Here is a 27,693-nt window from a genome sequence, read left to right on the forward strand (position 1 = left end):
AGGACTTGTACCTCTTTAGCAGTGTTCTCCTGTATTTCTTTAAGTGATTTATTAAAGTCCTTCTTGATGTCCTCTACCATCATCATGAGATATGCTTTTAAATCTAGGTCTAGGTTTTCGGGTGTGTTGGGGTGCCCTGGACTGGGCGAAGTGGGAGTACTGGGTTCTGATGATGGTGAGTGGTCTTGGTTCCTGTTAGTAGGATTCCTACGTTTACCTTTCGCCATCTGGTAATCTCTGGAGTTAGTAGTTATAGTTGACTCTGTTTAGAGATTGTTCTTCTGGTGATTCTGTTACCGTCTCTCAGCAGACCTGGGAGACAGATTCTCTCCTCTGAGTTTCAGTGCTCAGAGCACTCTCTGCTGGCAAGCTCTCTTACAGGGAAGGTGCGCAGATATCTTGTTTTTGGACCTCCTCCTGGTCGAAGAAGAAGGCCCAAAACAGGGCCTCTCTCAGAAGCTGTGTTGCTTTGGCAGTTCCCAGAAGCAGTCAGCTTCTGTGGTGCAGACTCTCACCTGTGCAGACTAAAATCCTAAGTTCCAGGGAGTCCTGGAACCAAGATGGTGACCGCTGCTCCTGAGGCTGAGGCCGTCTCCCGAGCCAGGCGGACACCTGTCCTCTGGTCCGGATGGTGGCCAGTTATCTGCGGCCCGCCCAAGCTGCTGCCTCAGCGGCTCTGTGCTTCTGCCCGTCCCAGAAGCTGTCCGGTTCTCTGGCGCACCCTCTAACCTGTTCAGACTAATTTCCTAAGTTCTGCTGAGTCCCGGAACCAAGATGGTGACCGCTGCTGCTGAGGCTGAGGCCGCCTCCCAAGCCAGGCGGACACCTGTCCTCTGGTCCGGATGGTGGCCGGTTGTCTGCGGCCCGCCCAGGCTGCTGCCTCAGCGGCTCTGTGCTTCCGCCCGTCCCAGAAGCTGTCTGGTTCTCTGGCGCACCCTCTAACCTGTTCAGACTAATTTCCTAAGTTCTGCTGAGTCCTGGAACCAAGATGGCGACCACTGCTGCTGAGGCTGAGGTCGCCTCCCAAGCCAGGCGGACACCTGTCCTCTGGTCCGGATGGTGGCCGGTTATCTGCGGCCCGCCCAAGCTGCTGCCTCAGCGGCTCTGTGCTTCCACCCGTCCCAGAAGCTGTCCGGTTCTCTGGTGCACCCTCTAACCTGTTCAGACTAATTTCCTAGGTCCCGCAGAGTCCCGGAACCCAGATGGCGACCGCTGCTGCTGAGGCTGAGGTCGCCTCCCAAGCCAGGCGGACACCTGTCCTCTGGTCCGGATGGTGGCCGGTTGTCTGCGGCCCGCCCAGGCTGCTGCCTCAGCGGCTCTGTGCTTCTGCCCATCCCAGAAGCTGTCCGGTTCTCTGGCGCACCCTCTAACCTGTTCAGACTAATTTCCTAAGTTCTCTAGGCTTTTTATAATATTAAATATTTGTTATGAGTAATTCTAGCTCATTTGGTCAAAAATATATATGTTTTGAGGAAAATAATTCTAAAAACTTAAAATTTATGTTTTGTAGTATTATGTATAACATTGGCAAATTAGATAAGACATGCTCATTCATGTTAAACTCATAAATCTACTCTTATTTACTGAATCTTTTAAAAATCAGAAACCACCCTAGGCAAGATCTTAAACTACTGTTCTCCTGTATGCCATGACATTTTTAGCAGATATTTAAATGTATTAACTGATCTACTAATGAGTAGAAATCTGAAAGACCAGAATCTCTGTTACCTTTCACATAATGACTATTCAATATAAACTATGACTACAATTAGAAAAATACCGAAATCCTAAAGTCAAATCCTCACCTCTTTTATCAGTCATGGAAAATCTTTTAATAGCTATGGTACTGTAATCTGTAATCCCAACACTTAGCAGTTGAATGCAGAAGGATCAAGGCCTTTGACTGTCCATAGCTACATAGTGAGTATGAGTTCAGCATTAGTAATGTAGGACTGTCTCAAATAAACATGTCCTCTACAAATTAAACAGAAATATAATGTTAGTATAAAGATATAAAAATAGTAAATATTTCTGTCACTTCAGTAGGAAAATGTTGACCACAAATACTAAAATAAATGTACAATTGGAAATTTTTTACTATATTTTTGAAGTGAAAACTATTGAAATCTTGATATCCATAGAATTCCCTGTTTAGAACATTAGCCTGACAGCATATAGCCTAGAACTGGTAATAAGCAAGGCTTGGAGAATCACAGGAGTTGCCTTGCCCAGACTTTAGAGATGGCAGCAAATAACTGTAAGAATCACCTCTTATTTTAGACTGAGGCAGTGCAATTGATGATGGCATGTTCCAATATAATAATAGAAAAACAAACAAACAAAAAAACAAACAAACAAACAAAAAAAAAACAACTATTTTTAATGCTTCCGATCTTGGCAGGGCCATTCTAGCCCCATCGTTTGACAAAAGCACAACACACCTCAGAAAATTGTTTTGATGACATCAACAACTGTCAGACTTAAAATCTATCAATGTGCTTCAAACTTCTCTCATCGTCTGTGGTTATACATGGTGGTATTTATGAGACCTCTAAATGATCCCTAGGATTAGGAGCATAGTGTGTAGAGTTGGGAGTGGATATATAGACTGGAGAGATAAAATGGGAAGCATGGTGATCTTTGGATTGCCTGTGCCACATACCTTTGCAGTTGTGGTAATAGATTCAGTGCAGATTGCCAATACTTTCTAGGAGCACTACCCTAGCACACAGTACAGTGCTTTCTTTCCTTTTTCAGGTCTTCTGCCTGTGTCAGGGAATGAAGCTTGGATACTACTGGTTGGTGTGTGGAAGATAACAATCATTGGATCAGTTCAAAGCTATGGGAGCTGCCAGTTAATAGGCTAAGCTTCAGACCACATCCTTCCAATGGATAACTAGGGTCCAGTCTAGATGAATTTCTGGATCCCCAGGATACATGAATAGCATGCAGTATTCTAGAGTAGTATCCAGCTTAATGATACTTCTGTTGCTCTTGTGTCTTTCTCTCTTCTGTATCCCCCAAGCTCATCCCACTTTATTGGCATGACTCACAAATGAGAATTTGTGTATTAACATGTAGTATATGAGAGGAGTTTTCTGAATAGAAATGAAATATTGAGTCATGGCAAATACAACTATGGAAATGGAAACCATCCAGAGGCAAATTTTAGAAAATTAACATAGTCTGTGAAAGAAAAATGCTTTTGCTTTCAGAAGGAGAGGGAATGGAGTTTTTCACTAAGCTGGAAGGGGGGCTAATAAAGGCCTTTTTTACTGGAGAATTTAATAAGAATTAACCAAAACACAGGTGCAATTATTCTTACAGGATTGAACTGATTAGATGGGTAGAGTTTGGGTAGTATAAGATACTTGATTTAATGACTTTTGAGGTCCTTTTTCGAAATCATGATCAATAAATTCTGCCCTCTGTGACATTTCTACTATATTTGTTTGAAAGATGAATAAACTAGGATACATAGATATAGCTTTATAGTATAGTTCTTGAACTTTCATGATGTGACAATTAAATCTGTATGATCAGGTCATATTCTAGAGCTCTGCATTAGGCAAACACAATCTATAGCTCCTGGGGACATACACACAAATTAACAAACTTGACTTTATAGTGTTTCTTGTTTTCAGAATGGAATACATTTTATGAATAATCTAAAGCAATAGGTTCAGTTTCTATGTCCTTAGAGACAAAACCTTAAAGACCCTAACAACTCTAAAAAAGAAAAATGAAAAAAGAAGAGAAAAGAAAATAAACTTGAAGCTTTAAATAAACAACAAAAACCCTACCAAAAAAAAACAAAACAAAACAAACAAACAAACAAAAAAGCAAACAAAAAAACATAAAATTTTTGAAAAAAGAAAACTAAAAGAACCTAAAACCCTAAAGAAAAACAAACAAACAAAAAAAAATCAACAAAAAAATTCTAGATCTCTACAAAGACCCAGAAAAACATAAAATCATTACCATAAACAAACAAACAAACAAGCGAAGAACAACAACACCACACTAAGTCTTAAAAAAATAATCTCGCCAAATACACTGAGAACAACCTTAAAATCATTGAAAAACTGTAAAAAAACACCAAAACAAAACAAAACAAAAAAATCCTAAAATAATAAAAGCAAAACCTAAAACCCTAAAAAACCCTAAAATTATTAAACAAACTCTAAATGACCCAAAAAAGCTATTTTTTAAATTCTTAATAAACATTTTTAAAACCCTAAAATTCTATAAATAAGAAAACACAAGAACTCTAAATAGACACTAAAATAATTATAAACCCCCCCCAAAAAATCCAAAAACTCTACAAGTCTAGATCCCTAATGAGACAATAAAAAAACAATTAAAAAAAAAAGAAAATGAAAATGAAAAGGTACAAAACCACCACCCCAACAACTACAAATTCTACTGCCTTAAAAAATCGCCAAAGACACTGGAAAAGAAACTCATTTTACGAACCTTATTAAAAACAAAATAAAACAAACAAACAAAAAGACTTAAAACAATCTTTAAAAATTCCTTAATTCAATTAAAAAAAAAACTAAAAAATAAAGAAAAACCCTAAAATTCTAAAACAATCTCAATAACTTTAAAAAGAACCAAAAGATCTCTAAAACCCTTAAAAAAAGTTCCTTTAAAAAGTTCTAAAAACACATCAAATCTCACACATCAAATCTCTGAAACTCAAAAAAAAACTTGAAAACCCGCTTAAAAAAAGCAAAACAAAAATAAACAAACAAACAAACAACAACAACAAAAAACTACAATGCCCTGAAACCCTAACTAAAATCCTGATACATTAAAAACAATCCTAACCCCACCCCCCAAAAAAAATACCTACAAAACCCAAAAACATTAACTAAAATCCTAAGACATAAAAATAATCCTAAACTCATAAAAAAAAAAACACACACACACACACAAGAACACAAACACCTATTACAAAATCCTAAAACCCTATAAAACACTAAAAGTGTAAAAAGAAACAAAAACAAAACAAAACAAAACAAGAAGAACAAAAACACACAAAAAACTACAATTATCCTAAAATTATTTATAAAACCTAAAAAGCCCTAAATCCCTAAAATACCTTAAATTTCTAAAAGAAATCAAGATCCAAAACAAACAAACAAACAATCAAACAAATAAATAAATAAATAAATAAATAACCTCAACCCTACCCAAAAAAAAAAAAAAAAACTTTAAGGACAAAACAACCTCCCAAATTTAAAACCATTAAAACCCTAAAACTCTAAATAACCCAAAGGGCTTTACCCTCCTGCCTGCTCGCCTCCCCCCCCCAAAAAAAACAAACCTGAAAACTGTAAAATACTAAAAAGCCTGAAAAAAGCCTAAAACATTAGAAAAAGTAAATCAGAAAAAATAATCTAGAATCTTTAAACAAATACTGAAATAGTCCTAAAATCCCCCCCCCCCAAAAAGAAAAGAATAATAAAATTCTGAAAACACACCTATCAGTTAGGCAGGCATTCAACTTACAGAGTTTAGCCTGCTTCTGAGTGCTGGTGTAAAAGGGGAATAAAACTATACTTGACTCCTTTTTGTTTGTATAATTGTTTTCTAAAAGATTTTTTTTTCTCTGTGGGTGAGTGTATGTGTGTGATGTGTGTGTGTGTGTGTGTGTGTGTGTGTGTGTGTGTGTGTGTGTGTGGGTGGGTGAGTGTATGTGTGTGATATGTCTGTGTGTGTGTGTGTTGTCCAAAGAGGTCATCAGATCATCTAGAACTAGAATTGCAGGTGGTTGTGAACAACCATGTGGGTGTTAGAAATTGAACCCTGGTCCTGTGCAAAAGCAATCAGTGGGCCTAAGCAGTGAGCTATCTCCTCAGTCCTTTCTGCTTGCTCTAATCTCTACTTCACTATTCATCTTGCCCAAATATGTCTTTAACTCCTACTTCTTCTGTCTGTTTTTATGTGACGAATTCTCCTTTGCTTTTATCTTGTTTCTCCAATTATTTCAGCAAGATTCTGCATTGCCTTTTGTTTTGGAAGATTCTCGAGGAATCCTAAATCCAGACTTTAGGGCAGTTATTTAAAATTCTTACTGGTGGTTCTGACAATGGTTTCCTCTTTTTTTTTTAATTAGGTATTTTTTCATTTACATTTCCAATACTATCCCAAAAGTCCCCCCATACCCACCTCAACCCCACCACCACCACCACCACCATATCTTGTCCCTGGCATACCCCTGAACTAAGGCATATAAAGTTTGCAAGACTGATGGGCCTCTCTTTCCAATGATGTTCAACTAGTCCGTCTTCTGATACAAATGCAGCCAGAAATATGAGCACTGATAAGTTGCTAGAAAAATGAGCTCTGCGGGGATTCTTTAGTTCATATTGTTGTTCCACTTATGGGATTGCAGACCCCTTAAGTTCCTTGGGTACCTTCTCTACCTCCTCCATTTCGGTCCCTGTGATTCATCCAATAGCTGACTGTGAGCATCCACTTCTGTGTTTGCTAGGCCATGGCATAGCCTCACAAGAGACAGCTAAATCTGGGTCCTTCCAGCAAAATCTTGCCAGTGTATGCAATGGTGTCAGTGTTTGGAGGCTGATTATGGGATGGATCCCTAGGAATGGCAGTCTCTACATGGTCCATCCTTTTGTCTCAGCTCCAAAGGTTGTCTCTGTAACTCCTTCCATGGGTGTTTTGTTCTCAATTTTAAGAAGGGGCACAGTGTCAGCATTTTGGTCTTCAATCCCCTTAAGTTTCATATGTTTGGAAGATTGTATCTTGTATCTTGGGTATTCTAAGTGTCTGGGCTAATACCCACTTATGTCACCACTAGGGTACTGGTTATTCTCCTCTGCTTCTCATTTGGTCACAGAGATTTTCATTTGATCTCATTTGTCTAAGATGCCAGCATGCCCTGCTTATAGACTGTGGTACAATAGATGTTTAACTTTCATAACTATTGGGTAATGCTTTGATTTTTCTGCGTTTGCCTAATTGAATAAAGGGGATTATTCCTCCAGCCCATAGTAACAGGCATGCTTTAGAGAAGTCAGGACTAGTGGTCCTCAATCTTCAAAATGTTGTGAATTTTTAATATACAGCTCTACAACAATAATGTTATTTCATTGCAACTTCATAAATATAATTTTGCTATACTCATGAATTGTAAAGTATATATCTTATAAACAAGATATATGATATGTGACAGTTGTGAAAGGGTTGTTTGAACACTCAAAGGAGTCTAATTCCATGGTTTGAAAAGCACTAATTTGGACACAATGGGGCTACTGCTGCCAATGTAGACTGTTTATCCTGTGTTGCTGGACAGAAGTCTCCGTACTTTGAAGGCAATGGGTTTTCCCAGAACAGGGTTCTTCTGAGTCCCCAAACTTCTGTCAACACCTGTTCACCTTGGTGATGATCACTGATGTATCAAATGACCATACTTAGTAAATTAGAGTAATACAGTTTTCTTTTCCACCCTAGAAAGTGGGGATTCTAAAAATATGTCTACTAGCTAAAAGCAGTGATGGTGCTCTTCCTAGGGTTCCTTACATAGTGTCCTCCTTGGATGTTCCTCTCTGATCTATACTCACCATCTATGTTGCTTCCTCTCATCAACAGCACACATGATAACACTCAACCCATCTGATCTTCAGTCAGCAGAAATATACTAATTATATTTCACATATGGCCCAGTTGCTCATGATTCTGAGGCATAATCATGCATGTTGTATTGCCAAACAGAATGACACTAATTGTCTAGTATATAATGAAGCATATTTTGTATGACTCTTTTCAGGAGTCTGTATATTCAATGATGAACACACCATCAGCAAATGAATGAATTCTTGTGAGATGATGTCATCACAGTGGGATCCAATGTGCTAGAAAGAGAAAAGAGGAAACCAAACTCCCTTTCATAATTAAACCTTTTCTATAACAGCATTATTAAATTATTTTTATATGTAGGTCATATCCCTCCTGACCCATTCAATTTCTTCCAAATATATTCACACCTGGGGATTAATTTTCAGAAAATTATTTTGGGGAAACACATGTGATTATTTCAACATCTATAGTAGTGTGGGGGTGTTATATGTACATCATGTACACTTAAGATCTTTAGATACCTCCTTCCCTGTGATAGCCTTGCAGCTCACTGAGTGACATGTGCATTTGATGATAAATGATACACAAACATTGAAGCACATTACCATATCCTGTCACCCATATCAAGTTTAAAATAGCAAGAACCACACGTGAGTAGAAAAATACAAATACATTTTATAGTGTCTTGAAGCTAAAATCCGCAAATTAATCAAAATATTATTTGGACTCTGTTACTTTATACCAGTGTTTTTTAAGTGTACAAGTCGCAGGCCTTTTCTTTGACCCTTTGCAAAGGTTTATAGCTTTATAGTGTCCTTTTACCATCTTCATCCTCCCCACTATCCTCCATTGCTATCAAATCTCCCCCCTGCTGCTGCACTTACTCTTCCAAAATACCTCCTATTTTTTAATGTCCCTTATTAAATTTATATTTTCACAATTGTCATTTTGAATTTTACTTGTCTAACCTAATATATTGTATTTTACCGTTCCATCCATTTTTTTAAAACAAAGCTCTGCACTAATACACATAGATGAGAAATATATTAATATCCTCCCCCCCCCCTCTCTCTCTCTCTCTCTCTCTCTCTCTCTCTCATTTCTAAGCCATTCATCCAGTAGTTGACATCTAAAATCACTCCATAGCATGTATGTTTCATACAGTGAGTCAATCAATATTGATGATATGGATATGTAGTGGTCCTTCTTAGATTTTTTTTTTGAACTTAAATCAACATGGGAAGATAGAATCTCAGATAAAGAACTTCATCCATCACATTGGCCTGTGGCCACACCTTAAGGAATTTTTTTTGTTTGTTTTTTGTTTTTGTTTTGTTTTGTTTTGTTTTGATGACTGTTTTTGAAGGATCTAGCTTTCTATGGATAGTGTCATATCCTATGCAGAAGATGTACAGGGTGTGGTGGGACCATGGAAGGTACTGAAAAGGATTTTTTTGAAGAACTGAAGATCTATGTGCCATGAACAATTAAAGTGTCCTCTAATTTGTAAGAAAATTTTATACGTACCTGTGTCCAATATTCTGTCTACACATATTTCAAAAGTAAAATTACCTCATCTATTTCATCCTGTTTTACTGCATTTAATCTATGAAATTCCTTATAATCAGAAGTGCTTGTAAATTTTAAAAACCTTTAAAATATGACTGGGAGATATCAGGTTTGTTTTATCACAACTTTGTTTTTGTTTTTTTTTTTTTCTTTTTTTTTCCCCACTCCCCTGCCCACCCACTCCCCCTTTTTGGCCCTGGTGTTCCCCTGTACTGGGGCATATAAAGTTTGCAAGTCCAATGGGCCTCTCTTTCCAGTGATGGCCAACTAGGCCATCTTTTGATATATATGCAGCTAGAGTCAAGAGCTCCGGGGTACTGGTTAGCTCATAATGTTGTTCCACCTATAGGGTTGCAGATCCCTTTAGCTCCTTGGCTACTTTCTCTAGCTCCTCCATTGGGAGCCCTATGATCCATCCATTAGCTGACTGTGAGCATCCACTTCTGTGTTTGCTGGGACCCGGCATAGTCTCACAAGAGACAGCTACATCTGCGTCCTTTCAATAAAATCTTGCTAGTGTATGCAATGGTGTCAGCGTTTGATGCTGATTATGGGGTGGATCCCTGGATATGGCAGTCTCTACATGGTCCATCCTTTAATCTCAGCTCCAAACTCCGTCTCTGTAACTCCTTCCATGGGTGTTTTGTTCCCAAATCTAAGGAGGGGCATAGTGTCCACACTTCAGTCATCATTCTTCTTGAGTTTCATGTGTTTAGCAAATTATATCTTATATCTTGGGTATCCTAGGTTTGGGGCTAATATCCACTTATCAGTGAATACATATTGTGTGAGTTTCTTTGTGAATGTGTTACCTCACTCAGGATGATGCCCTCCAGGTCCATCCATTTGGCTAGGAATTTCATAAATTCATTCTTTTTAATAGCTGAGTAGTACTCCATTGTGTAGATGTACCACATTTTCTGTATCCATTCCTCTGTTGAGGGGCATCTGGGTTCTTTCCAGCTTCTGGCTATTATAAATAATGCTGCTATGAACATAGTGGAGCATGTGTCCTTCTTACCTGTTGGGGCATCTTCTGGATATATGCCCAGGAGAGGTATTGCTGGATCCTCCGGTAGTACTATGTCCAGTTTTCTGAGGAACCGCCAGACTGATATCCAGAGTGGTTGTACAAGCCTGCAATCCCACCAACAATGGAGGAGTGTTCCTCTTTCTCCACATCCTCGCCAGCATCTGCTGTCACCTGAATTTTTGATCTTAGCCATTCTGACTGGTGTGAGGTGGAATCTCAGGGTTGTTTTGATTTGCATTTCCCTGATGATTAAGGATGTTGAACATTTTTTCAAGTGCTTCTCTGCCATTCGGTATTCCTCAGGTGAGAATTCTTTGTTCAGTTCTGAGCCCCATTTTTTAATGGGGTTATTTGATTTTCTGAAGTCCACCTTCTTGAGTTCTTTATATATGTTGGATATTAGTCCCCTATCTGATTTAGGATAGGTAAAGATCCTTTCCCAATCTGTTGGTGGTCTTTTTGTCTTATTGACGGTGTCTTTTGCCTTGCAGAAACTTTGGAGTTTCATTAGGTCCCATTTGTCAATTCTCGATCTTACAGCACAAGCCATTGCTGTTCTGTTCAGGAATTTTTCCCCTGTGCCCATATCTTCAAGGCTTTTCCCCACTTTCTCCTCTATAAGTTTCAGTGTCTCTGGTTTTATGTGAAGTTCCTTGATCCACTTAGATTTGACCTTAGTACAAGGAGATAAGTATGGATCGATTCGCATTCTTCTACACGATAACAACCAGTTGTGCCAGCACCAATTGTTGAAAATGCTGTCTTTCTTCCACTGGATGGTTTTAGCTCCCTTGTCGAAGATCAAGTGACCATAGGTGTGTGGGTTCATTTCTGGGTCTTCAATTCTATTCCATTGGTCTACTTGTCTGTCTCTATACCAGTACCATGCAGTTTTTATCACAATTGCTCTGTAGTAAAGCTTTAGGTCTGGCATGGTGATTCCGCCAGAAGTTCTTTTATCCTTGAGAAGACTTTTTGCTATCCTAGGTTTTTTGTTATTCCAGACAAATTTGCAAATTGCTCCTTCCAATTCGTTGAAGAATTGAGTTGGAATTTTGATGGGGATTGCATTGAATCTGTAGATTGCTTTTGGCAAGGTAGCCATTATCACAACTTTGTAAGCATGCCCAAGATCTATGTTGTCCTCTTACTTTCCAAAGAATCTATAATTCATGATTGCCATTGGTTTCAACACATGTCATTTAACCGTGTCAAATTCCAGCTTTGTTTGCATAAAAATAGTCCTCCTCTAACTGTGGGTTTTCATAAAGTGAAAATTGGTGTGCTATCCAGTTTGCTTCCTCAAAGAGTCTGGCAATATTTATGATAAGAAGCACAGCTTAAAGATAACCAAGGGAAAGGTTGGAACATGAAAAATAACCACCATGGATGATGTCAAGTCAGAAACCGAAGACTTTCTCAGAACGAAAATAAAAAAAAAATGAAACAAAACAAAACACACACCAAACAAATAAATAAAAATCCAACAACCAAACAATAAAACAATGCAAGGGTGAAATTCTTTGGCAGAATATTACTCAGATTATCAGGCCTTTCAGTTGGGATTTCATTTTTAATTTCTAGCAAGCCATATGAAAAGGTAAAGTCGAGATGCTGAACGTTTCTTTTCTGGTCAAATCTATTTGGAGTTCTGTAGGCTTCTTTTATGTTCATGGGCATCTCTTTCTTTAGGTTTGGGATATTTTCTTCTATAATTATGTTGAAGATATTTGCTGCCCCATTAATTTGAAAATCTTCATTCTCATCCACTCCTATTATCCTTGGTTTGGTCTTCTCATTGTGTCCTGTATATCCTGGATGTTTTGAATTAGGATCCTTTTGCATTTTGCATTTTCTTTGATTGTTTTGCTGATGTTCTCTATGGAATCTTCTACACCTGACATTCTCTCTTCCATCTCTTTTATTCTGTTGCTGATGCTTGCGTCTATGGTTCCAGATATCTTTCATAGGGTTTCTATCTCCAGCGTTGCCTCACTTTGGGTTTCTTTATTGTGTCTATTTCCCTTTTTAGGTCTAGTATGGTTTTGTTCATTTCCATCACCTGTTCAGATGTGTTTTCCTGTTTTTCTTTAAGAACTTCTACCTGTTTGGTTGTGTTTTCCTGTTTTTCTTTAAGGACTTGTAACTCTTTAGCAGTGTTCTCCTGTATTTCTTTAAGTGAATTATTAAAGTCCTTCTTGATGTCCTCTACCATCTTCATGAGATATGCTTTTAAATCCGGTTCTAGCTTTTCGGTTGTGTTGGGGTACCCAGGACTAGGTGGGGTGGGAGTGCTGTGTTCTGATGATGGTGAGTGGTCTTGATTTCTGATAGTACAATTCTTACATTTGCCTTTCACCATCTAGAAATCTCTGGAGCTAGTTGTGATAGTTGTCTCTGGTTAGAGCTTGTTCTTCAGGTGATTCTGTTAGCCTCTATCAGCAGACATGGGAGACTAGATATCTCCTCTGAGTTTCAGTGGTCAGAGCACTCTCTGCAGTCAAGCTCTCCTCTCACGGGAAAGGTGCACAGATATATGGCTTTAAGAACTCCCTCCTGGCCGAAGACGAAGGCCCAAAACAGGACCTGTCCTGAAGCTGAGTTGCTTTGGCCTTTCCCAGAAGGTGTTAGCTTCTGTATTCTACACTCTCACATGTCCAGAAAACTCTCGGAGGAGTCCTGGAACCAAGATGTCTGCAGCTGATGCTCAGGCAAAGCACTCCTGCACTGGGCACACCCCTTTCCTCTGGCTGGGAAAGTGGCCAGATGTCTGGGATCTGTGCAGAATAATCTCGGCTGGGTCCCGGAACCAAGATATCTGCTACTGATGCTCAGTCAAAGCGCTCCCGTACCGGGTGGACCCCTTTTTTCTGGCTGGGACAGTGGCCAGGTGTCTGGGGCCCGAAAAGGGGGCTGTCTTAGAAGCTCTGTGGCTCTCGCCTCTCCAAGAAGCTTTTGGCTTCTGTAGTTCATACTCTCACCTGTGCAGAATACACCTGGCGGGGTCCCAGAACCAAGATGTCTGTTGCCGATGCTCAGGCAAAGCACTTCTGCACCGGGCGGACCCCCTTTCCTCTGGCCGGGAAAGTGGCTGGATGTCTGGGGCCTTTGCAGAATACACTTGGCAGGGACCTGGACCAGTCTGGTGGTTCTTCAGAAAATTGACATAGTACTACCAGAAGATCCAGCAACACCTCTCCTGGGAAAATACTCAGAAGATGTTCTGATGTGTAATAAGGATTCATTCTCTATAATGTTCATACCAGCCTTATTTATTTATTTTGTTAATATTTTTATTATTACATATTTTCCTCAATTACATTTAGAATGTACATTTAGAAAGTCCCCCATACCCTCCTCCCCCCACTTCCTAACCCACGCATTCCCATTTTTTTGTCCCTGGCATTCCCCTGTACTGTGGCATATAAAGTTTGCATGTATAATGGGCCTCTCTTTCCAGTGATGGCCTATTAGGCCATCTTTTGATACATATGCAGCTAGAGTCAAGAGCTCCGGGGTACTGGTTAGTTCATAATGATATTTGACCAACAGGTTTGCAGATCTCTTTAGCTCCTTGGATACTTTCTCTAGCTCTTCCATTGGGGGCCCTGTGCTCCATCCAATAGCTGACTGTGAGCATCTACTTATGTATTTGCTAGGCCCCAGCCTTGTCTCACAAGAGACAGCTATATCCAGGTATTTTCAGCAAAATCTTTCTAGTGTATGCAATGGTGTCATCGTTTGGAGTCTAATTATGGGATGGATCTCTGGACATGGCAGTCTCTAAATGGTCCATCTTTTGTCTCAGCTACAAACTTTGTCTCTATAACAGTCTGGCAGTTAATCAGAAAATTGGACATGGTACTACTAGAGGATCCCACAATACCTCTCATGGGCATATATACAGAAGATGTCTCAACCGGTAAGAAGGACACATGCTCCACTATGTTCATAGCAGTCTTATTTATAATAGCCAGAGGCTGGAAAGAACTCAGATGCCCCTCAACATTTGAATGGATACAAAAAATGTGGTACATTTACACAATGGAGTACTACTCAGCTATTAAAAAATGAATTTATGAAATTCCTAGGCAAATGGATGGACCTGGAGGGCATCATCCTGAGTGAGGTAACACAATCACAAAGGAACTCAAATGATATTTACACACTGATAAGTGGATATTAGCCCAGAAACTTAGTATACCCGAGATATAAGATACAATTTGCAAAACACATGAAACTGAAGAATGAAGACCAAATTGTGGACACTTTGCCCCTTCTTAGAATTGGACACAGTCACCAGCCTTATTTATAATAGCCATTTGCTCGAAAGAACTCAGATGTTGCTCAACAGAAGAATACATGGATACAGAATGGATACAGAAATTCTGGTACATTTAAACAATTAAGTACTATTCAGCAGTTAAAAACAATGAACTTATGAATTTCTTAGGCAAAAGCATGTATTTGGAGGATATCATCCTGAGTGTGGTAATCCAATCACAAAAGAACACATATGATATGTACTGACTTATAAGCAGATACGAGCCCCCAAACAGACTACTCAAGATACAATTTGCAAAACACATGAAACTCGGGATGAAGGAAGACAATTGTCGATACTTCATTGGTTCTTATAATGGGGAACAAAATACCCATGGAAGAAGTTACAGAGACAGTTTGGAGGTGAGAAAACAGAAAGGACCATCCAGAGACTGCACCACCTGGTGATGCATCACATAGACAACCACCAAACCAAGACATTATTGCATATGCCAGCAAAATTTTTTGACAGGACCCTGGAATAGCTGTCTCTTGTGAGGCTATGCCAGTTCCTGGCAAATACAGAATTGCATACTCACAGTCATCTATTGGATTGTACACACGGCCCTTAATGTGGAATCTAGAGAAAGTACCGAAGGAGCTAAAGGGGTCTGCAACCTTAAAGGAGGATCAACAATATGAACTAACCAGTAACCCCCTGAACTATGTGTATCTAGTTGCATATGTGGCAGAGGATGGCCTAGTCAGCCATCAAAGAGAGGAGAGTCACTTGGTCTTGTGAAGATAATATACCCAAGTACAGGGGAATGCCAGGGCCAGGAAGCAGGAGTGGGTGAGTTGGCAAGCAGGGTAAGGGAAGGTATAGGAAACTTTCAGGATAGCATTTGAAAAGTAAATGAAGAAAAATATCTAATAAAAAATGAGTTAAAAAATATTAGCAAAACCTTATATTAGCACGTTAAAAGCACATCCTAAAGATCTCAAACACAAAGAAGAAATGACACCCAAAAGAAGTGGTGGCAGGAAATAGTAAAACTCAGGGTGGAAAAAAATAAAATAGAAAGAAAAATACAAATAAATTTTTGGAACAAATATTGGTTCTTTGACAAGATCACTAAGATCAACAAACTATTATCCAAGTTAACTAAAATAAAAAGATAATATCCAAATTATCAAAATCAGATATTAAATGGGTGGGGACATAACAAAAGACACCTGATAGGTCAGAAAGTTTCGCAAAGTGCTTCTTCCTCCTAGAAGCACACTTGCTCAACCATATTAATTGCTGCTATATTCATAATTATCTGCAACTGGAAACAACCTACATGTCCATAAACTGAAGAATGTATAACATATATATTTCTACAATAGAACATTACTCAGCTGTTATGAAATGGATGGAAACAGAAAAAAACAAAAAACAAAAAACAAAAACATAACCTGAATAACGTATCCCAGTCCCAGGAAGATAAATATGCTATGTGTTGATTTATATGTTGATATTGCCTGGGCTGGATAGTTTTTTGTCAATTTGCCACAAAGTAAAGTCCCCTGAGAGGAGGGAACCTCAATTGAGAAAATGTCTCCATAAGATTAGTCTGTGCAGGCAAGACTGCAGGGCATTTTCTTAATTAATGATTGATGGGGAGGATTTCTGCCCATTGTTGATACTGCCAACAATGTGCTTGTGGTTCTGAGTTCTCTATGAGAAAGCATGAAACCATGGGGAACTAGCCACTAAGCAGAATGCTGCAGACACTCTGGGCCCCTTTGTCTGTGTGGAACGGATCTCTAGTCACAGGTGGGCAAAGCGTTGGATGAAATGATAGACAGATACACACAGGAGAGGTTGTGTAGAATCTGAATGTAAAGTGTCAAATTGAGCATCAAACTTTTTATACAGAAGAGAATAGGGAAGTTGGGTAACACACAAGCAAGGTACAAAGAGGTTACTGGATTCATACAGAAAATGGAGGAATACAAACACAGAAGGTCTGGCAGGAAACACCAGGGATACAATTCATTGTTAACAACTGGGATCAAAAAGAGCTCCACCAAAGATCCACTTAATCTTAGAAGCCAGGGTCAATGGCGTCATGCCCTTGCTATAGTTCCTATTTTAGTCTATTGTATAGTCCACCTTCCCCCTAGGCCATTGTAAATACGTGTATATGTGTGGAACTCAGCAATCTATAGTTCTAAGTATGTATTCTGCTTCCTCCTTAGGTCTCAAACTTCCTTCTTCCTAGATGATGATAAATTCCTGTGTAGGGCAGTGACTTAGCTTTTATTCAAAGTGGTAGTATAATACCAGAGGCAATTCTGAATGTCACTGAATAGGCACCATTCTTACTGAATTCCAAGCCCAAGGTCAGCTCAAGGACTTTCTAGGACATTGGAACACTGGCGAAAGCTTAGCTATATCAGAATTCAATCTTTAAAAGCACTTATAATAAAATAACACTAAAAGAGAGCATGTGGATCCATACACCAGACTAACGCTGGAATAGGGTATGAGTATATGGGTTAATGAGAATTCCAAAACTCCAGAAGGTGAGCTTCCATGAAACTCTGCCTCATGAGCACTTCCAGGCCTCTCGGCCTGTCAAGCTGACTCGACTGGCGTGCGTGGCAGCAGCACCCATCCACGGTCTCTGTATCAGCTCCTGCCTCTAGGTTCCTGGACCATTTCAGTTCCTGTTCTGTCTGTCTTCAGATGATGAATAGCAATGAAGAAGTGTAAACCAAATAAGTCCTACCCTCCCCAACTTGTGCTTGGGTTATTGTTTTTGGTGACAGCAATAGAAACATTAAGACATTCAACATTACATATGTGATGGCCTGTCTACAATCTGTAGATCCAGTGCAGTTAGGTATAGAGGAAGGGATTTGGGTGCATACATGGATGCCCATGGTATAGAGAAATAGAATGGATTTTATTATTGGACAAAGGTGGACAAGAAGGAGAAGATCAGGTGGCATGGTGGAGGGAGATGGGGTTGAATAAGGAAATGCAGGAAGAGATATTTGAAAGAGTAGTATTTGATGAATGATGACCGAAAGGGGGAGGAACTGGAGAGGATGGGAGGTAGTAAAAGAACCGTGGGGAGTAAAATTTGGGGGGACTGTAAGCAGGGTCTATTAAATGAGAAATTAATATTATTTTTAATTTTACTAGAATATTAAGCATGGCAGAGGGGCTTCCAGGAATGTACATTTTACCTCCAATATACTGGGCTTTGAGTGATTCTTGGTGAGGTGAACCACTTAAAAGCTCTTACCACTCTTAAACACTTAAAAGCTGGTACCACTCTGTTACCACTCATGCTGTTGTAGAGTTTCTCTCTACTTGCTGCCCTCACATCACATCCCTCATAATCTATGGATGGTATGAAAATTTAAGGGGGCGTCCAGCCCCTCACTGGGCAATATCATTGCCACCCACAGTGTTATTTAGTTCTAACTTTCTCAAGGATTGCAGTTGATGCAGATTAATACTTCAACCACGATCTTGGAAAGAATTACTACAAAAAACATGCCTTTATTTTTTTTTCAAAGTCAGGCTGGTGTTCAGATGATTATTATTTCCTTGTACCTATTTCCTCATTCTGATTCCTGATATGATTTAAGATAAACATGGTTAATGAACAGATGTGCACCCTGAGGATTCAAAGTAGAAAGGGATGATAGGTTTTATATAAAAGTTTAGTTTTGTGATTCTTTTAAGATTTTTGAAGGATTAATTTTTGAGATAGATAAAAACTAATCCTTTCTGTATAACAGCAAATTTCAGTTTACCAGTAAGAGAAACTGGATGAAAAAAAATTACCTTACTTGCTTACAACTTGTTAATCTATAACAAGTTTTTTAGTTAGAAATGTGTGTTGGTTCTTGGGAATAATATTGGATATTTATAAACATAATTTATAAATAGCTCATCATAAAAGTATAGAGAGAAGATGCTTTTCCTTATATATAGTCATAATTATTCACTAGAAGAAAATAGAAAGTAACCAGTATACATTTTATACTAATTGAAAGATTGTGCAGAGATATATAAGCAGTGTGAGAAAAATAAAGTTGGTGCTTTGTTCCATCCACCAAATGTGAGTATATATTTAAAGTTGTTGAAGCTTTGCACTGTCCAACAAATGTGTGTGTGTGTGTGTGTGTGTGTGATTGTTTGTGCTTCTTAAAGCTTGCTTCTTCTACCATGTATGTAAATGTGTCTTGCCTGCTTTATATGCCATCTAACCAACATCCCCTCCTTGAATCACTAAACACTCTATCACAGCTACTCTTGGAAAGACAGCGAGACAGCAAACACACAGAGCCCTACTGTGCATAACTTGAACATGTGTGAGACCACCCACCTCCTCCAGTGACACCCTATCTCCAACAAGGAAACAACTAGTCCAACAAGGTTACTCATCCTAATACAGCCTATGGGCCAATGGGAACCAATTACATTAAAACTACCACACCTACCTAGCTACATGCATGCATATATTCATGCATAAGAGATAAACAGAGAAAGAGAGTGAGAGAAAAATGAAAGAGCGAGAGTGATAGGTAGATGATAGAGAAATAGTTGCATACATATCTATATAAATACATTCAATCATTACTTCATACATACATACATACATACATACATACATACATACATACATACATACATACATACATATATAGATGACGGATAGACAGATAATTATATGTGAAATTATCTAAACACTAAAGACATGGTGCCCTTTAATTCACACACACACCCTGAGCATTTTTTACAATCCTCAATTAAGACATAAAGGTTGAACATTTGAACTACAAAGACATATACAAACAAACCCACAAAACCCACAATGTTAATTTGGTGTGCATAGATTATATTAATATCTAGGATTTCCTTTTTTTCTGTATATTATGAGAGATTACACCCTAAAATCTTTCTCAAACTAGTCCATTATTTTAGTGACTACTGTGTACAACCTGATACTTATAATCCACTAGATAGTAATGTTACAGAAGGTGTTTATTGTGCTGAAGATATTCAGCCATATCCCTCAGCTCCAAAATATATCTTTTAAAGACACATAGTAAGGAACGATCTTCCAAATGACCTCAAATGAAACTGTCACGTGGTGAAAAATAACACAGCACAGGAAGAAGTTTACACATAAAATTTATATTCATGTGAATATTGGTCAAAATGATTACAATTGTAAAGTTGAATTACATAGTGGTATGTCTTTGAAACAATAGGAAAAAATGATGCGCATACATTGTGTTTTCCAAAAAGAGTAGGAAATGTAAAACATTTAAACAGTGGGATGTTGGTTTCTAATGCTAGGAGATGACTAACATAGCAACAGACTAATAAAGTATCCTCTTCAAAAGTTAAAAGAAAACAGCAACAACAAGAAGAGAACAATCACAATGAACCATGTCATCCGTGGAATCTTCAGGAGGATGTGCAGCAATCTGAACATAGTTCCAAGGACGTTAGTAGATGTCTAGTTCTTTATCAGCCTGACAGGTTTGTGTTCAACCATCCATGTCTGTATACTAAGGTTGGGAACAATCCATCGATGATGAGTGACCTAAAGATGAATAGTTCTACTCCCCACTCTCTTTGCTGCTCTGGAGACTTCAAACCTGAGGGGAGGAATGTTATATTGATAAGTATGAGAATGCTCAATGCCTCTTTGTCTACATTGTGTAAATTTGGCATCTCTTTAAGTGAAGTATAAGACCTGCTTAGGCCAGAAGGTACAACTAGAGGCCTGATGAATAAAGATGCTACTATAGAGACCCCATGTAATGAGAAAAGTCTTTCAGAAGTACACTTGGACAGAGGTGGAAATTAAGATCCAATTATTCAGAAATGGCATGTAGGCACTATTGTTGGCCATAGTGTCAAACCGAGAACACCCCCAACACTAATCAGAGATGTATGGCTAGTGGTCAGAAGTGAGCAGGTAATGGATATTGGGAAGAAATGAGACCCTATGAGCCATGAAAAACAGATAAATCCTCAATGGTCAGAGGGGAAATACACGAGGGCATCTTTGTGAGAAATTGGAAATCTAAAACCCCTTTGTACAGGTAAACTAGTATGTTTGGTTGAGTAGAGTTCAAATTTGCATGTTCTTTCCTTGACGTGAGATCAAAGACACAGCCTACCTCATGCAGTGGAGCCCATTTCAGGTTCTTCCCAACAGCTAGCAACTCCTCATCAGAGACTAGAGCATCTGTCAACTATAGTAAATGTGGTTGCTGGATCAGGAAGCAGTCTGAGCACTCATCAAAAACCTGGCTGACAGTTCCACACTAGTTCGTCTTCTCAGGCATATGTTCATCTCCTGGGTCTAGGTATGAATGGTGAGGAGTACATCATTTTAGTTTCTGCCTTGAGGAAATGAGCTTTTGTTCTGGGCTGTACTTCTTAATGTTCGGCTCAGGTACTTTAAGCTTAGGTGGTCTGGAGGTCCATTTGGGAGTTAAAATTGGAGTGGGGGATGTCTAAGTGTCTGCATCAGAGGAGAACATTGCAAGGTCATTATTGGTCAGAAAGGCATATTTGATTACCACTTGGGGAAAATGAGATCTGAGGCCCCTGGTAACTCAGAGTCAGTAGATTGAAATCCTTTTGGTCAAAGCAGAAGGATCTGAGGCCCAATTAAATAGACTTAGTAAGTTTACATCCACAGAGGCATATTTGGAATGTCTGAGAACCCTTTGGATATTGGTGGACTGTAGCTCTCTATTAGAACAGGGACGGCTGGTAGATCCTTTGGTGAAAAGTGAAATATTTCAGGTATAGTCTAAAAGCCAATTCAGTAAAAGACAGTAAGTGGAATACTTTGGTTAAGGGGAGACATATGCAGTATCCCTATGTGCAGGAGAAGAATTGTTTCTGCCCATCTCGGGATTAGTGATAGATCTAAGATTCTCTAAAATAGGAGGATGGTGATAGAAACTTCATAGGATTGTATAGAATAGTTTTTTCCTGTTATTCCTATGTTTGCAGCACTATTGATCAGAAATTGAACACTGATTGATACCTTGAGAATTCTAGGACATTCCAGGTACTTACTCCTTCATCAGGTCCAAATATGAAATCACAATCAACAATACACATCATCTGAGTGTCTGTTGTAGGCATGACAAGAATCTTAGAAGTCTTCTAAGAGGGTGTAATGTAGTAGTTTCTGGTTTAGTGTCTTCCTTAAATATATGTCCATCCACACATTCCTCTGCATGGAGGCCAGGATGTCTCTGTCCAAGGAAACAAAACAAAAATAGTAATCTGATTTACCTTGATACTCTTCTGTTTGAGATTTCAGTACATAGTGTTCTGAAATCTCTTAGGTCAGAACAGTGCTTCCCAGACCATGGAAATTAGAAGTTATAGGTAGGAAATACACTGGGAAGATGGTGAATCTGGGGGATTTCCTCAAATACACTGTGCTCCACACAGGTTGGAGCACTCTCTGTTGTGAATGTCTAAATCTTCTAAGTAAGATAGGGGAGGAGCTTGGGCAATTTTGCACAGAAGTAGGATGATTGTGCCCTTCATCAAAGAGGTAATGTGGCAAACTTCATGAGAATAAGGAAGTTTAAGCACTCTGGTCATAAGCAGCATTTCTGTGACACTTTGCAAATGTGAAATTCTAAACCTACTTGTAAGAGGGGTAAAATCTCTGGCTATTTTCAATAAATAAGAAAGACCATTTCACATTGGTGAAGATGCAAATACCTTCTGGAGAAGAGGGAGTTCCAGTATTGCTTGATTAGCTTCCAAACCTTTTTTGCAGAATTTAGGAAATCCACATATTTTATGTGGTGTGTGGACAGCAGGCAGCAATTGTTTCAGTATTCCAACAAGTTGGATGGTTATCTTTGGTCTATGAAACCTTTAGTCAGATGACATAAGAGCAAGGCCACTTTTCTTGAATGGAGGAATGTCTCCGAATATTTGTAACAGGAAAAAGTTTGGAAGTAATCTTAGACAGTTGGGATATAACAGGCACACATAGTCAATACGACAAGATCTATTTACACTTTACAAGAGAGGGTAGGTATGAGTCCACCACTGAAAATAAAAGGAAATATGTCAGTCCAATATGGTCATTTGAGAAGGCTTTGTTGCCCAATAGACAGAGGGAGAACAGGAAATATGTATGACTAGATGTGGTGTGTCTGAGGCTCCCATAGGGAGAGGGAGAGGCACTGAAGCACTTGTATGACTGGATGAAATTTATAGACCTCTTCGACAGAGGATGTGAATTTGAGAATTGCTGGAACAAAAAGATTCATTCTGGCGCCCCTTTCAAATGAGGAGTCCGATGTGAGTCACAGTTAAATGGAAATTTTTGCCCTCCATCAGATAGAGAATAGTTTGTAATTCTTTCTGGTCAGAGAGGGTAATTATTGAAGACCTTTTGGACTGGAAGTGAAGTTTGGGGCCTGGAGCAGGTAGAGATTATCTCAGGCACGTCAGGCTTAAAAGACAGATATTGGACCCTCATGTATACAGAGGGTGTATTTGATATATAATGGACACAAATTAGTAGTCTAAGTATTGATGTTTAGGAGTAGAAGATTAAAGCAGAATTAGAGTCTGCTTAATGTCCCCAACCTCTTTAGGGTTAAGGGAGTGACCTAGCCTACCTTAAGCAGGAGAGGTAGGAATGCTTCAAAACTTAGAAGATTCCCATCTTCACATACACCTTGGTAAGCCTGGCAGCAATACAAGCATTATGCATCAGGCATGAATGTAAGTCTCTAAGCACTCTTGTAGCTTATCATCAGTTATATGGGTGTTTGCATGAAGGATGGTACGAAGGATAGATGACCTAAGTTTCAGGCTCTGTTAATGCAGGGCAGAATTAAGTGAAGTATAATTTCCTAGAGACTATGGTTGGAGGGAAATGATCTAAAGCTCATGATTGGAGTGTTATATTTGAGGCCCATATGTATTTAGGGATGCTCTTAGGATACCTGGATATTGGTACCCTTGGGAAAAATGAAAATTCTGAGATTCCAATAGTAAACTACAGTCATAATTATAACTGACCTTGGGCAGAAATGGAAGGTTTTGAGTATTGTTGGTAACAGCAGTAGGTCATGAAGGCCACCTATCCCAAGTGAAATTCTGATGACCCTTCATCCAAAGGTGATGGTGTGAGATAACCTGAAAACAGGTTGAGTAGCATGTGTTCATACCTGCAACTTCTATGACCTTCCTGACCTGTTTTGCTTAAAAAGAAAATACCTGGTGTTGGAGAGATATTTCAGGGGTTAAGAACACTGACGGCTCTCTCAGTGCTCCTGAGTTCACAAACATCTGTAATGGTATTCAGTGCCCTCTTCTAATGTGCAGGCACACATGCATAGAGAACACTGTATATATAATGAATAAATAAATACTTAAAAAAGAAAGGAAGGAAGGAAGGAAGGGAGGAAAGAAGGAAGTAAGGAAGGAAAGAAGGAAGGAAAGAAGGAAAGAAGGAAAGAAATGAAAGAAATAAGGAGGGATTAAAGAAGGAAGGAAGAAAGAAAAAAAGAAAGAAAGAAAGAAAGAGAGAGAGAGAGAGAAAGAAAGAAAGAGAGAAAGGAAGAAGGAGAGAGAGAAGGAGGGAGGGAGAGAGAGAGAGAAAGAAAGAGTTAGAAAGCGAGAGAGAGTATAAAAATCCCCATAGTATTTTGAGCAAAAATTATTTTGCTTACCTTAGCTCATGAGGTCCTAGCATTGCCACACCTTCTAACAGTTCTTCACATCCTGGGGTATCCATATCCTTAGCTGAATTAGCAAGGCACCAAATAGAGATACCATGATTCATGAAAAGCTTGGGATTGTATCCTCAGCATGCTTGCCTCCTAAAAATATGTTCAACCAACCAGAACTGAGTTAGAATGATGAATTCACACGATGTCATGTGACTATACTCAAAGAAGTGGCATAAGGTTCCAGGATTGGCCTCCTCCTCTTGATTTCTGTGAACTTTGAGCAGAGGGAGCAATTCTCCTTGATCAGAGGTAAAATATCCCATGGGTTCCTGAATAGAAGGGATTTTTATGAGAGCCCATTGCATCAAAGGTGTACATTTTATGACCTTGATCATCACAGGAAGGAAAATACTATAGGTTTGGAAAAGAGAAAGGCTCTCAAACCTGTTGGACAGTAAGGGAGTTGTCCTGTTCACCTTCTGTAGAGGAGTTTGTTCCAGGCACTCCAGGCCTCCACATCTTCAGAGAACTCTAAAAAAATTCTTATCTCTGAGGACTCTATGCGGATTTGACAGCATTCAGAGGTTTCTTCTGACAAGTCGGCTCAAAGTCCCTGGATTTGTTCCCTATTAAACTTACAAGGAAGTACACAGGTGTGGTTGTAGAGTACAGTTAACTTTCTGATGACCAGCTTAAAGAGAGCCTTGGATCCAGGCAGAGGTTTTCATACATTGGCCATGGGACTTGACTCTGGAGTTCTCTGAGATTTGTTTTGTTTGTTTGTTTTTGGTGGTCAAAAGTATATTCCCTAACCAATAAGGTCTGAGGGAGAAGCTCTTAGTTGAGTGGTAGACCTGAGTCCACCGTGAACAAAGACCAAAGCTGTTGTGTATTCTTGGTACCAAGGATTCAGCCTGAAGCACACTCGAGCTGAGCCTGAATATTTGAGATAAACTTCTCACTCACAAGGTCAGTTCTATACCTTGCTTCATCAGAGAGGCATGTCTCAGACCCTTGCAGTGCAGAAGGAGGAAGAATAAAGCGTTTTACTCAAGGTCGGCTGACCCCTTTGGCATACGCATAATGTCAAGGGATACTATGGTTAGAGGAAGCAAGGTTTAGGCCCTCTTCAAAAGATAAACCAACTGGGTGTCAGCCCCCTTGAAGTTATGGGATACTTTACATCTGAGGGGGCCTGACATGATGGAGTTGATATTTATGCTGGGTCTAGCAGGGTACATCTGAGTCCCCATTGTAACTTCATCAATGCTATTGCATGCTGATAGTAAAAAAGCCATCTTCGTGGCCTTCTTAAAATGTTGTTGAGGTCTGAAGTCCTTTGTTTATCATGTCATATGGATCAGGGCATCTTCAGTTATTGAGGACCTATGTGACACCTTTGTTCTGAAGTGGTAATTCTGAGGGGAATTCAAGAATTTCTGAGGTTTCTTGTTCTCATATGTTAATGCTGCCTTCAATACTGGGAAGTTTCTAACATATTTGATTTCGGGGGTTACATCTGAAACCCCCTTGAGTTATTGATGGAAGATGTGAGTCACATTGGTTCTTTTTGATGTATGTGGCTATACTGACATTGTCTTCAGACACACCATAAGGTGGCATCGGGTCCCATGACAGATGGTTGTGAGACAACAAGTGGTTACTGAGAATTGAACTCAGGACCTGTGGAAGAGAAGTCAGTGCTTTTAACTGCTGAACCATATCTCCAGCCCCAGCATATTGATTCTAGACAGGTAAGTTGAAGTTCACTTAGGCTATTGGGGATGATCTGAGGATCCCTGGTTCAGAATGGGCAGATCAGAAGTTCCCTTGGTCCACACAGTAGTTTAGAAGATCTGTGGTTCTTAAGCTGTAGGTCTGAACCTTACCAGAGAAGAATGCCTGGAGTGTTTTTGAATTCCTAATTTAGACAAAGTGTACCTGATGACCCCTTGAGCCACTGAGAGTGATTTAAGCTCCACTTCAAGCATGGGGGGAACGTGTGAGTCTTCTTGGTGCTGAAGGAATAATTCTGAGGTTTCTGTGTCAGAAACAGGACTTGGAGGACCCATTGACAGAGTGATAATGTTGATGTATCCACAAACAATCTATAAAGGATGCCATCCTTTAGAGGCAGAAAGGTTCACACCATGTTGGGGAAAGTAGAAATGCCAAAGACTCTTGTATCTGTACAAGATCAAGGGTCGATTTGGAGAGGAGAGAAGGCCTGAATATTTCATTATCGAGGCTTCCTGGGAACCTAGAACACACATATCATGCAGGCCATGCAACAGCTTAATCAATCTCCAGTATGCTAGGAGGCACTTCCCAGCTAGTTCTCCTGATAAATCTGCTGACTACTTCTGAAAATGGCAAAGCTTTCTCGTTTCTGCTGGCCAACTTAATGTCTATGTCCTGGGTTTATGAACTTGCTGGCTACTCTTAAGCTCTGAGACTTCAGGCACCCGGGTCCTGATCCTTGGACAGAGTAATTAGGTCAGAGGATCAGAATAAGAAGCACTTGGTGCACCTTAGATCAAGGGAGTCGATTTGTCATGGACTAGACCAGATCTAGTAGGTAGGTCTAGGTCCTCAATGATCAGAAGAATCACATAGTACTCTCCATTAGGTGAAAATTATATAGCACATACTTCTGGCCACAATTGTGAGCTACTCTTAATCAGAAAGGGGATTCTTGTCCTGCTTTTAGTCACAGGGGCATAGATGATGCTTCAATGTGCATCTGAGGCAGCTAGGAGTGGAAATTGTAATTTTGATAGAGTGTTGATGAAAAGAAAAAGTTCTAAATTCATGTTGCTCATAAGGGGCATAGAAAGGGAAAATATGAGGGCAGCTTCTGGATCAAAAAAGAACTGAAAATGCCAGGGTAAGAGAGAGTAGGGCCCAGGCCACCTTCTTGAGATAGACTGCCTTACAGGTTCCATTTGGCAGGCTGGGAAGCTCTTGTGCGTCCCTGGGCAGAAGGGGTAAGTCGGAAGCAAGGAGTAAGTCGTAAGCCTCCTAGAGCATTTTCGATATCTCTTTTGTCATAAAAAGTATCTGTGAGGCACAGTTTCTTAGATGGGGCATTTGAGAGGCCACCCCTTTCAGCCTGAAGCATTCTGAGCCTTTCTGAAACAGGGATCACATAGCCAGAGTCCCTCTGGTGAGAACTGGAAAGTGTGAGTCCACATTGGTCTGATTGAGAAGGTCTGACACCTCCTTTAGGAGAGAGGAAAGAACAACAACTCCCCTTTTGCCGTGAAATCCTATTGAGATTGATTTTCATATGGCGTGTATATTTGTGGCCTCCTAGGACAGAATGATCACAAAGGGGGAAACCAAATTCATATTGTAATGACGGGTCTCTCCAAGGACAGGAGAGAGCAGGTACCACATCCTCTGCTTGAAGTATTGTACGTCTGTAATATCTTCGAATAACAGGGAATGTTCCAAAAGGGAATGTG

Source organism: Mus musculus, chromosome Y, assembly GCF_000001635.26.
Source record: "Mus musculus strain C57BL/6J chromosome Y, GRCm38.p6 C57BL/6J".
NCBI classification, from domain to species: Eukaryota; Metazoa; Chordata; class Mammalia; order Rodentia; family Muridae; genus Mus; species Mus musculus.